This window comes from Ranitomeya variabilis, chromosome 4 (assembly GCF_051348905.1).
Source record: "Ranitomeya variabilis isolate aRanVar5 chromosome 4, aRanVar5.hap1, whole genome shotgun sequence".
NCBI classification, from domain to species: Eukaryota; Metazoa; Chordata; class Amphibia; order Anura; family Dendrobatidae; genus Ranitomeya; species Ranitomeya variabilis.
The window spans coordinates 140,033,450-140,047,673 of NC_135235.1; positions in this window are offsets into that span (position 1 = coordinate 140,033,450).

A 14,224-nucleotide genomic window follows, 5' to 3' on the forward strand; every position below is an offset into this window, starting at 1 on the left:
GTATACTGCTATGTGGGCTGTGCTGTATACTGCTACGTGGGCTGTGCTGTATACTACTACGTGGGCTGTGCTATATACTACTGTGTGGGCTGTGCTGTATACTACTGTGTGAGCTGTGCTGTATACTACTGTGTGGGCTGTGCTGTATACTACTACGTGGTCTGTGTTATCTGCTATGCGGGTTGTGCTATATGCTATGTGGGTTGTGCTATATACTATGCGGGCTTTGCTATATACAATGCGGGTTGTGCTATATACTATGCAGACTTTGCTATATACTATGGGGGGCATATTATATTCTATGGGGGAGGCCGTGTTATATAGTATGTGGCTGTGTTATATACTATTGTGGGGGTATATTATATTCTATGGGGGAGGCTGTGTTATATACTATGGGGTATATTATATTCTATGGGGAGGCTGTGTTATATACTATTGGGGCTGCATTATATTCTATGGGGCCTACATTATATATTATGGGGAGGTGGGCTGTATTATATTCTATGGGGGGCTGTATTAGATTTTATGAGGGATGATTGCATCATACTTTTTGATGGGGCTGCATTATATTCTGTGGGGAGGTAGGCTGTATTCTATTCTATTCGGGGCTACATTATACTCTATGGGGGGCTGTATTATATTTATATTCTTTGAGGGGTGATTGCATCATACTCTATGAGGCTGCTGCATTAAACTATGAGGGGGGCTGCATTATATTCTATGGGGTGGCTGCATTATACTCTGGGTTGGCTGCATTATATTCTGTAGGGTGGTGGCTGCATTACACTATATGTGGGCTGCATTATACTGTGTTGTGGACTATGGGGAATACATTATACTATATGAAGAACTATGGAGTGCATTATACTATGGGAAGTGAATTGTACTATATGGATGACTATGGCAGTGCATTATACTATATGGAGCACTATGAGGAGTATATTATACTATGTGGAGGACTGAGCAGTGTATTTTAATTGATGGAGGACTATAGGGAGTGTAGTATACTATATGGAAGACTGTGGTGCACATTATAATATATGGAGGACTATGGGGTGTATTTTACTAAACAAGTAAAATGCTGCATATTCATTTTGTTTTTGCTGGAACAAAAATCATTGTTCTCAGCAGCACATCGCCGTTGTAAACTGTAGATGTGCTGCTGATAACATGATACTGTATGGTGATCTGTTAGTGATCTATTAGTGATCGTTCTGTCCCATCATTATTCCTCAGCTGGTGGAAAGAGGCCAGGAAACAAGCGTTGAACAACATCAGTATTGTCGATCAAACTCATTTAGCGGCCTGAGATCAGCACATGTAAATACAACCGAAATGCTTTTGTGATGTGCAATATGTTAACACTTGGGGCCCCATTTTAAACTGTGCCTAGGGCCCCACTTTGCCTAAAACCGGCCCTGCCTACAAGTGCAGAGCATCAAAAAGGAGGAAACACAGCGTCTGGTGATGTCCATGAGTTCAAGACTTCAGGCAGTCATTGCCAAAAAAGGGTTTTCCACCAAGTACTAAAAATGAACATTGTATTTAAAAATTATTTAATCTGTTAAGCTGAAACTCCTAAACCCTTCATCCAATTTTAATGTGGATACCCTGAAATGAAAGCTGAAAGTCTGAACTTCAACTGCATCTGAATTCTTTTGTTTAAAATTCATTGTGGTAATGTCTATAACCAAAATTAGAAAAATGTTGTCTCTGTCCAAATATATATGGACTTAACTGTATATCCTTTGTTGGCAATGACAGAGGTCAAATGTTTGCTGCAAGTCTTCACAAGGTTGGCACACAGTGCTCCAAATTGCTGGTACCCCTTTTTTAATGACAGAAAATCCCACAATGGTCACAGAAATAACTTGAATCTGACAAAAGTAATAATAAATAAAAGATTTATGAAAATGAACAACTGAAAGTCAGACTTTGCTTTTCAACCTTGCTTCCACAGAAAGAAAATTATGTACAAACATGTTAAATGTAAAAGTTATAAGACGTTCTCCAAGTAGCTTGATGTTCCTGTGACTACAGTTGCACATAGTATTCAGAAATTTAAGTTGCATTGGACTGTAGTCAACCTCCCTGGACGTGGCAGTAGGTGGAAAATTGATGACAAATCAAAGAGACGGATAATACGAATGGTAACAAAAGAGCCCAGAAAAACTTCTAAACAGATTAAAGGTGAACTTCAAGCTCAAGGAACATCAGTGTCAGATCGCTCCATCCGTCGTTGTATGAGCCAAAATGAACTTCATGTGTGACTACCAAGGAGGTCACCATTGTTGAAAAAAAAATCATAAAAAAGCCAGACTAGAATTTGCCAAACTACATGTTGACAAGCCGCAAAGCCTCTGGGAGAATGTCCTATGGACAAATGAGACAAAAATTGGCAAGGCACATGAACTCCATGTTCACAGACGGAAAAATGAAGCGTATCAAGAAAAGAACACTGTTCCGACTGTGAAACATGGAGGAGGCTCTGTTATGTTCTGGGGCTGCTTTGCTGCATCTGGCACAGGGTGTCTGGAATCTGTTCAGGGTACAATGAAATCTCAAGATTATCAAGAGATTCTAGAGAGAAATGTGCTGCCCAGTTTCAGAAAGCTTGGTCTCGGTCGCAGGTCATGGGTCTTGCAACAGGATAATGACCCAAAACACACAGCTAAAACACCCAAGAATGGCTAAGAGGAAAACATTGGACTATTCTGAAGTTGCCTTCTATGAGACCTGACCTAAATCCTATTGAGCATCTTCGGAAAGAGCTGAAACATGTCATCTAGAAAAGGCAACCTTCAAACACGAGACAACTGGAGCAGTTTGCTCTTGAGGAGTGGGCCAAAATACCTATCAAGAGATGCAGAAGTCTCATTGACAGTTACTGAAATCGTTTGATTGCAGTGATTGCCTCAAAAAGTTGTACAACAAAATATTAAGTTAAGGGTACCATCATTTCTGTCCAGTCCTTTTTCATGAGTTTTATTTTTTTTTAAATTTGTGGAAGCATGGTTGAAAAACAATATCTGACTTTCATTTGTTCATTTTCATAGATTTTTTTTATTTATTACTACATTTGTCAGATTCAAGTTATTTCTTTGACCATTGTGGGGTTTTTTTGTCATTAAACGAGGATACCAACAAATTTGATTGTGTATGTTGGCCCATTCCTCCATGCAGATCTCCTCTAGAGCAGTGATGTTTTGGGCCTGTTGCTGGGCAACATGGACTTTCAACTCCCTCCAAGGGTTTTCAATGGTGTTGAGATCTGGAGACTGGCTAGGCCACTCCAGGACCTTCATATGCTTCTTACGAAGCCACTCCTTCGTTGCCCTGGCAGTGTGCTTGAGATCATTATCATGCTGAAAGACCCATCCACGTTTCATCTTCAATGCCCTTGCTGATGGAAGGAGGTTTGCACTCAAAATCTCACGATACATGGCCCCATTCACTCTTTCATGTACACAGATCAGTCATCCTGGTACCTTTGCAGAGAAACGGCCCCAAAGCATGATGTTGCCACCCCCATGCTTCACACTGGGTATGGTGTTCTTTGGATGCAACTGAGCATTCTCTCTCCAAACACGATGAGTTTTATTTCTACCAAACAGTTCTACTTTGGTTTCATCAGACCATATGACATTCTCACAATACTCTTCTGGATAATCCAAATGCTCTCTAACAAACTTCAGATGGACCCAGACATGTACTGGCTTAAGCAGTGGGACATGTCTGGCACTGCAGGATCTGAGTCCCTGGCGGCGTAGTGTGTTACTGATGGTAGCCTTTGTTACGGTTGTCCGAGCTTAATGCAGGTCATTCACTAGGTCCCCCCTGTGTGGTTCAGGCATTTTTGCTCACCGTTTTTGTGATCATTTTGACCCCATGGGGTGAGATCTTGTGTGGAGCCCCAGATCGAGGGAGATTATCAGTGGTCTTGTATGTCTTCCATTTTCTATTGCTCCCATAGTTGATTTCATCACACCAAGCTGCTTGCCTATTGCAGATTCAGTCTTACCAGCCTGGTGCAGGGCTACAATTTTGTTTCTGGTGTTCTTTGACAGCTCTTTGGTCTTCACCATAGCGGATTTGGAGTGTGACAATTTGAGGTTGAGGACAGGTGTCTTTTATACTGATAACAAGTTCAAACAGGTGCCATTACTACAGGTAATGAGTGGAGGACAAAGGAGACTCTTAAAGAAGAAGTTACAGGTCTATGAAAGCCAGAAATCTTGCATGTTTTTAGGTGACCAAATACTTATTTTCCATCATTATTTGCAAAATAAATCTTGCCAAATCAGGCAAGGTGATTTTCTGGATTCGTTTTCCAATTTTGACTCTCATAGTTTTGGTCTACCTATGATGTCAATTACAGGCCTCTCTCATCTTTTTAAGTGGGAGAACTTGCAGAATTGGTGGCTGACTAAATACTTTTTTTCCCCACTGTACTTTTAGTTTATATGGGGAAAACGTGGTAACAGGTTAGCGTTAATGTTCCATTATTATGACACCTTGGTGTCACGCTATATCTGTGTTATGGCACTTAATATGTGGCCTAGTATGAGGCCTTATGTATGCACTATTATTAATCCCCATAAAGCTCTATCCCTTGCAGGACATGAAGGCAAATAATAGATTTTGCCAAATTCTGACACATGATTTCAAAAAGTTAGCTCAACATTGCACAATGAATTCTATGCTTGAATCTGTCATACTTTTCTTGAGACCCCATTTGTCTTTTGATAAAAGTTGAGCTCTATTATAAAAGAATCTGCCTTAACAGCATCTTGTGTAACGTGCATACTCCGCTTGTGGTAAAGGGTAAGTGATTAAACAACTACTGTGTGACATGTCATTCTGTAAAAAGAAGCAAGTTCAGGTTTGTCAGCGTTGTGATAAATGAGACATTAAATGAAATATAACATGCTCAAGGTTTACTGATGCAAAACTACAGTGAGTTTGAAATCCAACCCCATTTAAAGGAACACTAAACAGAAAAACACACAAAAAACTAAAACTTATAGCAGCATTTTGTCCTTTTTCCTTTTTTTTTTCCTGTTCGTCTACTTTTATCTAAAAAAAGCAAGAAATATGGCACAATTCCACCACGGCGTCCTATTGATGTTGTGAATGACAGCTCTGCCTCTCAATGTGATCTAGGGCTTGCTGAGCTGTCAAGATTGTGGATTACAGCTTAACCGCCCAATCTGAGGCAGAGGTGTGTGTATTGTGGTTAGTATCACAGCCATCCTATTTGGCTGGGTCTGTAGGATCTCCTCCTCGTGTCATCCGTTCTGGGTGACTACAGGGCTATTTAGCACTTTGACATTGGTCAGATCATTGTCAATTGTAGCTTTGCTCAAGGAGTGTGTGCTTGCTCTGTGCTCGGAGTTGTATTCTTATTTCCGTTGCCCATGTAGGATTTACCTTTGACCATCCATTTGACTTACCCCTTTTTTCTTGATCCGTTACTTTCATGATACTCTGACCTCAGACTGTGACCTGACTATGCTTTTGTCTTTTCCCATGGTCTATTACGAGCTGTCTTGGTACTGACCCTGGATCTTATGACTATCCTGCCTCACATCAAGTCCTTGAGTAGTGACTAGCGTCACATTACAATTGGTCTAAATACTTTTTTTCTCCCACCAGTATGGCACCAATTTGCACACTTTTTGATCAGTTGACGAATTTGAGCCATGTGATTTAGGATCTGGCCAGGAGGCACCAGAAATTAGAAGCATCACAGTCTCAGCTGCAGTGTCAATTTTCTAGTGCGATGGGTGCTACACAGAATCGTCTGTTGTCGGCAGTAGCTATGATCACTGCACCTTTGGATGTACAGTTGATCTCTCCCAAACAAGCAATTGCTCTCCCTGATATATTTTCAGGAGAAAAAGATCAGTTCATGGTATTCAGGGAGAGCTGTAGGTGATTTTTTTACCTTGTGACCCCAGCTTCATGGAAAGAATCTTAGGATGAATAATCCTGTCACTACCACTATGAGTTCCTCAGACTTGGGCATTCTCTTTGTACCCACAAGCCTCAGATCAGTTTTTGGTAATGCCTTTTTTGACGCATTAGAGTTACTTTATGATGAACCTGACAGGATCCAGGTCGCTGAGGCAAAGATTATGACACAGGCGGGCCGCATCTTGTATTAAGTTTTGGTAATAGTTCACAGAAGTGCTGTGGAATGATGCAGCTTTCAGGTGACAATTCCGCAGAGGCCTCTCAGATACTCACGAATAAGCTCTGGCTCTTCATGCACCACCTTATTCCTTGGAGGAAGCTATGAGCCAGGTTATTTGGCTAGATTGCAGAATTTCGGGAGAGGTGTGATGACCTACAGAGGGGTTTGGTCTTTTCCTCTGAACCTGTCCACTTATCTGAGGCGGAACCGATGGAAGTTGGAGCCTCCAGCTCATCGGCCGTTGAGAGGAGATGTCGCAATCTTGGACTCTGCTTTTATTGTTGTTTTGTTGGGCATTTTCTCCAGGACTGCACGATACACCCTAAAAGAAGCCAGCTGGAAGGAAACGCCTATGTCTGGGTAATTGTCGAGGAGGTTACCCAGACTTCCAGGTACCTTTTTACTCCTCTGAGAGAGTGCTGTTAAACATGGAACTATGTTTCCGGAACCTGTGGTTATCTGCATTTGCTTTCATTGACTGTGAGCCTGCAGCCAGCTTCATTAATTCAGGTCTGGTTCTTAAATTAGGATTTTGGAGAGCTAGATTATAGAGACCCATTCAAATTGTCCCATTGACAGGACACCGTTACTCCAGAACTTTATCCAGCTGCTAACGGTGGAATTCACACTTAGAGTGGAAACACTTCACTCTGAGTCCATCTCCTGCTATTTTTTACCTGATTGGTTGGTATTGGAGTTTCCATGGCCACTTATTAAAAATACTGTTATCGACTGGTATCAGATGGGTGTTGTTGAGTGGAGTCCCGATTGTTATAAGAAACGTCTTAGTTCTGTACAAATTTGCTCTGCTATTCTGAAGGATCTACAGGGGTACCTGAAAGTCTGTAGCTGCTATGTTTTTCTTTGCTAAAAAGGAAGATTGGGGTCTCCGTTCTTGCCTCCATTTCTGTGAATTAAACAAAATTACAATTAAGAATACTTACCCACTTCTACTCATCCTTGACCTATGTAATCAGCTTACTGGAGCTAAATGGTTTTCTAAACTTGATATTAGAAGGGCTTTTAATTTGATGCGCTTCCGAAATGGTGATGAGTGGAAAAACATCGTTTTTGAGATCTGAGGGTCTATTTGATAATTTTGTCATACCTTTAGAGTTAACCAAATTACCAGCAATCTTTCAAAACTCTATGAATGGTATATTTTCTATTATTATTTGAAGGTTTATTGTAGTATACCTTGATGACATTCTAATTTTTTCATCTGATCTGCATTTCCTCTATGAACATGTCCGTTTTGTCTTACAAAAGCTCAGGGAAAATTCTTTGTTTGTTAAATTGGAGAAATTTCCTTTTTCCGTTCAATAAATATGGTTCCTGGGGATCATTGTATCTGCTGAATGGTTTAACCCCTTTCTGACATCGTGAGTAATAGTACGCCAATATCGGATACCCTCCCTTTGATTTGGGCTCCAGCAGTGAGCCCACATCTTTCCAGGACATGTCAGCTGTTTTGAACAGCTGACATGTGCCCTCAATAGCCGAGGGTGTAATCGCGATCCACCCACTGCTATTAACTAGTTAAATGCCACTGTCAAACGCTGACAGCAGCATTTAAATGGCACTTCCGGCAATCACGCTGGAAATACGCACACCGGTGACCCAAATCATGTGATCGCGGGTCACTGGTGTGTCGGCATGACAACCCGAGGTCTCCTGGAGACCTCTATGGTTGTCACTACCGGATTGCTTTGAGCACCACCCAGTGGTCGGCACTCATAGCAAGTGAGCAATTCTACTGATCTGACCATCGCCTCTATGTAGCAGAGCCGATCAAGTTGTGCCAGCTTCTAGTCTCCTATGGAGACTATTGAAGCATGGCAAAAGTTAAAAAAAAAGTGTTTAAAAATATAAAAAAAATAAAAAAAATAAAATAAATAAAATCACCCCCCTTTCGCCCCATTCAAAATCAAACAATAAAAATAAAATCAAACATACAAATATTCGGTATAGCCGCCTTCAGAATCCCCATATCTATCAATGAAAAAAAAGGACTAACCTAATCACTAAAGGGCGTAGCGAGAAAAAAGTCAAAACGCCAGAATTACGTTTTTTTGGTCGCAGCAACATTGCATTAAAATGCAATAATGGGCGATCAAAAGATCCTATCTGCATCAAAATGGTTTAATTGAAAACGTCAGCTTTGCTCGCAAAAAATAAGCCCTCACCCAACCCGACATCACGAAAAATGCAGACCCTATGGGTATCTGATAATGGCACAATTTTTTTTTTCCACAATTTAGAATTTTTTTTCACCACTTAGATAAAAAAAGATCCTAGACATGTTTGGTGTCTATGAACTCATACTGACCTGGATAATCATAATGGCAGGTCAGTTTTAGCATTTAGTGAACCTAGCAAAAAAGCCAAACACTTTTTTTTGCAATTTCACCGCACTTGAAATTTTTTTCCTGTTTTCTAGTACACGACATGGTAAAACCAATGGTATCGTTCAAAAGTACAACTCATCCCGCAAAAAATAAGCTCTCACATGGCCATATTGATGGAAAAATAAAAAAGTTATTGCTCTGGGAAGGAGGGGAACAAAAAATGAAAACGCAAAACCGAAAAAAGCTCTGGTCATGAAGGGGTTAAGATGGATCCTGAGAAGTTACAGGTTATAAATGATGGAGTTCAACCTTGTGACCTTCAAGTATTGCAATGTTTACTAGGATTCGCAAATTACTGCAGAAAATTTATGAGAAGTTTTTCCCAGATTTTTAATTCTCATAATAATCTTACACATAAGTGAACTGATCTTAAAGTTTGATCGCTGCGTGCTATTGAAGAGTGTATCATGTCTGCTCCAGTTTTAATCCAACCCAATCTCCAGAAACCATTCATCGTAGAGGTGGATGCCTCTGAGGTCAAGTTTGGGGCTGTTTGACCAACCTGCTCCTATGTACATTTTTTCTAGGAAATTTGCGTCTGCTGAGAAAAATTACGATGTTGGGAATCGTGAGCTGCTCAAGGTCAAATTAGCTTTTGAAGAATGGGGACATTTTTTGGAGAAAGCTATTCATTACTGTTGTGACAGATCATAAAAATGTATCTTATATTGTATCTGCTAAATGTTTAACCTCAAGACAGGCCAGATGGTCCTTATTTTTTCTAGATTTAATTTTTCTACCCAGGGGTGGATTAAGGGTAGCCAGGGCCCCGGGCTGTTCAGACACTGTGGGCCCCCCCCCGGTCATGTGACGGGGGTCATGTGACGGGGGTCGTGTGACGGGGGTCATGTGATACCCGAACCAGATTATTCCAGAAAAATGGCCGGGCCCTACTCTACTGTAACCTATTAAATATTTGTTAAAATCTGCAATACAATTTAGGTATATTTTGACCAATAATATCATATACAAGGAACAAATACCACCGCGCCATGACCAGACCACAAATTACAACATCAGTGATCGAATAATATCACATACAAGGAACAAATATCACCGCACCATGTCAAGACCACATATTACCACCACTTGGTGACCAAATAGCACATTCAAGGGACAAATACCACACCATTTCCAGACCACATATTACCACCACATAGTGACTGAATACTACAATACTGATCAGTAATTAAAAAAGAAAAACACAATACTATCACCATAAGTGCCAGTATTCACAGGAGATCTGTACTTAGTATGCAGTGTCTGTGTAGAGGTAATACAGAGATAACTGGTGACATTATACACAAGAGCGCTGTATATAATGTATAGGTATTACAGTGATCACTGGTGACATTGTACACAGGACCTCTGTATATAGTATACAGTGTATAGTGTCAGTGTATAGGTAACACTGACTCACCAGTGACGTCTCTAGGTGAAGTCCTTCATCTTTCATCCAGCACAGACCGCCATCATTTCTTCCAGCCAGGACTCGTTTCTGCAGGAAATAACACAGTTATCTCGAGCTCTGCTTGCAGAACACATTACTTAATTTTTCACAACTTCTACATTACATCACATGGAGAAAAAAAGGCGATATAGTGTCACTCTGCACAGTAACAGGACCACCCCCCCCATTTAAAACAGTATACTCAAAAAATAAAATAAATACATCACTGCAGTAATAATATCCCTTAATTAGCCCCTATGGTAATAATATTCCCACACCCTGGCCCCGTGTGTCTCATTCCTGGCTCCAGGCAGACATATGTTCTCCCATCCTGCCCTCATGAGTATCCATTCTACCCCATGTGATCTCCCCATCCTGCCCCATCTGTCTCTATCGTATCCATCCTGCCCCATGATCCAATCCTGCCCCATGTCTTTCATTCTGCCCTGTGTCTACATTCTGCCCATGCCTTCTTTCCTGCCCCCAGTGTGTCCAGCAAACTGCCCCAGTGTGTCCAGCATATTACCCCCAGTGTGTCCAGCAATCTGCCCCAGTATGTCCAGCATATTGCCCCAGTATCCAGCAATCTGCCCCAGTGTGTCCAGCATTGCCCCCAGACAGTGTCTCCAGCAATCTGCCCCGTGTCTGACTCCAGCATATTGCCCCAAGTGTGTCCAGCAATCTGCCCCAGTGTGTCCAGCAATCTATCCCAGTGTGTCCAGCATATTACCACCAGTGTGTCCAGCAATCTGCCCCAGTATGTCCAATTGTCCAGCATTGCCCACAGTGTGTCCAGCATTGCCCCACTGTCTCCAGCATTGCCCCAGTATCTCCAGCATTGCCCCCAGACAGTGTGTTCAACAATCTGCCCCAGTATGTCCAGCATATTGCCCCAGTGTGTCCAGCATATTACCACCAGTGTGTCCAGCAATCTGCCCCAGTATGTTCAATTGTCCAGCATTGCCCCCAGTGTGTCCAGCAATCTGCCCCAGTGTCTCCAGCATATTACCCCCAGTGTCTCCAGCAATCTGCCCCAGTGTGTCCAGCAATCTGCCCCAGTGTGTCCTCCAGCATTGCCCCAGTGTGTCCAGCAATCTGCCCCAGTGTGTCCAGCAATCTGCCCCAGTGTCTCCAGCATTGCCCCAGTGTCTCCAGCATTGCCCCAGTGTCTCCAGCATTGCCCCAGTGTCTCCAGCATTGCCCCAGTGCCTCCAGCAATCTGCCCCAGTGTCTCCAGCAATCTGCCCCAGTGTCTCCAGCATTGCCCCAAGTGTGTCCAGCAATCTGCCCCAGTGTCTACAGCAATCTGCCCCAGTGTCTACAGCAATCTTCCCCAGTGTCTACAGCATTGCCCCAGTGTCTACAGCATTGCCCCAGTGTCTACAGCATTGCCCCAGTGTCTCCAGCAATCTGCCCCAGTGTCTCCAGCAATCTGCCCCAGTGTCTCCAGCATTGCCCCCAGTGTGTCCAGCAATCTGCCCCAGTGTCTCCAGCATTGCCCCAGTGTCTAAAGCAATCTTCCCCAGTGTCTACAGCAATCTGCCCCAGTGTCTACAGCAATCTGCCCCAGTGTCTCCAGCATTGCCCCAGTGTCTCCAGCATTGCCCCAGTGTCTCCAGCAATCTGCCCCAGTGTCTCCAGCAATCTGCCCCAGTGTCTCCAGCATTACCCCCAGTGTGTCCAGCAATCTGCTCCAGTGTCTCCAGCATTGCCCCAGTGTCTACAGCAATCTGCCCCAGTGTCTACAGCAATCTGCCCCAGTGTCTACAGCAATCTGCCCCAGTGTCTACAGCAATCTGCCCCACTGTCTACAGCTATCTGCCCCACTGTCTACAGCTATCTGCCCCAGTGTCTACAGCTATCTGCCCCAGTGTCTACAGCATTGCCCCCAATGTGTCCACAGTCCACCCTTAACTTATAAAAAAAAAAACAAAGAAAAACAAACAGTCTCCTCACCTCACCAGCGCTCCACGCAGCGAGCTCCCTCCAGCAGCGCACACTCGCTGGCGACTGACAATGACGTCAGACGCCGGTGACGTGTGCGCTGCGGCCGACTTCAACTGCCAGCCTCCAATTGGCTGGCTGGCGGCTGTTGTTAACTATTGACGTGCGGGCACGCGCCCGCACGTCAATAGGAAAGCGCCGCAGCGCCGGAGGGGGCCCGGTGAGCAGATGAGAAGGGGCCCGATGCGGGCCCCCTCTCTCTGCCCACCGGGTCCGGGGGGCGGGGCACATAAATGCCGGCGGGCCGGGCATTCAGTCACACTCTGGCAGATTATCAGAGGGTCAATCCATATTGACCCTCTGATAATCCGCCCCTGTTTCTACTACATTCAGGCCAAGGTCCAAGAATGCTAGAATTGATGTTTTATCACACAGTCTTGATTCAGTTTCTCCCCAGAACCTCCATCCTCCATTCTTCCTTGAGGCATTGTGGTTTCTATGGTATTCTTGGAGTTGGAAGCAGAAATCTGTCAAAACAAGTCATTGCCTCCCTCTTTTACTGCAGGGTCCAAATTATTTGTGCCTTTGTATGTAAGATTACATTTGCTGCAGGAGTTTTATGATTCTGTCTCGAGGTGTCATCCTGGGGTCACAGCTATGCAGAAAGCTATTGCGAGTCTTTTTTGGTGGCCATCCTTGCTTAATGACATTAAAGAATTTGTATACGCTTGTGATATTTATGCACACGCTAAAGACTGTCGTAAGCAGCCAGTCAGGGAATTTACTCCATTGCCAATTCCAGAAAGACTGTGTGGACTCTTTTGTCTTTAGATTTCATTATGGATTTTTTGTGTCTGGAGGGAAAACTTTTATTTTGGCGGTAGTTGATTCAGTAAACAGGCCCATTTTGTTCCTTTATCGAGGTTACCAAATGCTGAAACACTTTCCATGTTCTCAATCATGTGGTGAGATTGCATGGAATCCATTCGAACATTATATCGTTTAGGGTGATGCAATTTGTTTAAAAGTTGGGAAGAGCGTTTTTTAAGAAATTAGGGAATGATTTGTCATTTTCCTCTGCTTACCGCCCTGAAACCAGCAGTCAGACAGAAAGGACCAATCAACAAATGTTAAGATGTGTTGTTGCGACTCAGCACGAGGACTGATCATCATTTTTATCTCTTGTTGAGTTTGCATTTAACACACGAGTTAACCACTTTACCAGAACCTTGCCTTTTTTTATAATAAAGGTTTTCATCCCCATTTTGGTGAATTCTCTAGGCTGAGTTCTGGGTGTCCTGAAGACGAGGTTGCTATACAAAAATTTTTGGGATATCTGGAGGAATGTTCAAAATAATATTGGAGTTGCTCATCTTCGCCAGAAACGGAATGATGATAGGAAACGTTCGGTGGGTCCCATGAGAAAAGTAGCCGATAAGGTTTGTTTGTCATCCATATTAAGTTTAAAGTGCCATCAGCAAAGTTGGGTCCTAATTTTGTTTGCCTGTATGAGATTTTGGAGGTAGTTAACCTGTGACATTTAGATTAAAACTCCCTGTTTTTTTGCATTCTGAATGTGTTGCTTATACCACTGCTAAAGGAGTTTATCCCTTCAGTTTTGTCTCCATCGTCCCCACCTCTTCTGATTTCTGACAATGACAGTTTAGAGTTCGAGGTACAAAAAATTGGTGTTTCTTGGAAAGTCTGTAATTTCATCCAGTATCTCATCCATTGGAATGGATACAGACTGGTATCTCATCCATTGGAACGGATACAGACTGGAGGAGAGATCCTGAGTGCCAGCTTATCATAGAATGTTAGCGTCTCCAGGGTCATCATATCCAACCCCCTGCTCAATGAAGGATTCACTAAACCATCTCAGACAGATGTCCATCCAGACTGAAGACTTCCATTGAAGGAAAACTCACCGATTCTCTTGTAAGCCTGTTCCACTCATTGATCACCCTCACTGTCAAAAAGTTTTTCTAATATCTAATGTGTATCTTTTCCCTTTCAGTATCATTCCATTGCTTCTTGTGTTTCCATGTCTACAGATGGACGAACCCCTGGATGCTCGGGTTTGGCCGAAAAATGTAAAAAAAAGTTTGAGTTCGGGTACCAGAACTGTACCCGGATCCGGACCCCATTCACCTGAATGCAGGGCCTGGTCATCCAGTGTTTGCCATCAAAAATAGAGGGGTCTCCACTAGGGTTGAGCGAAACGGG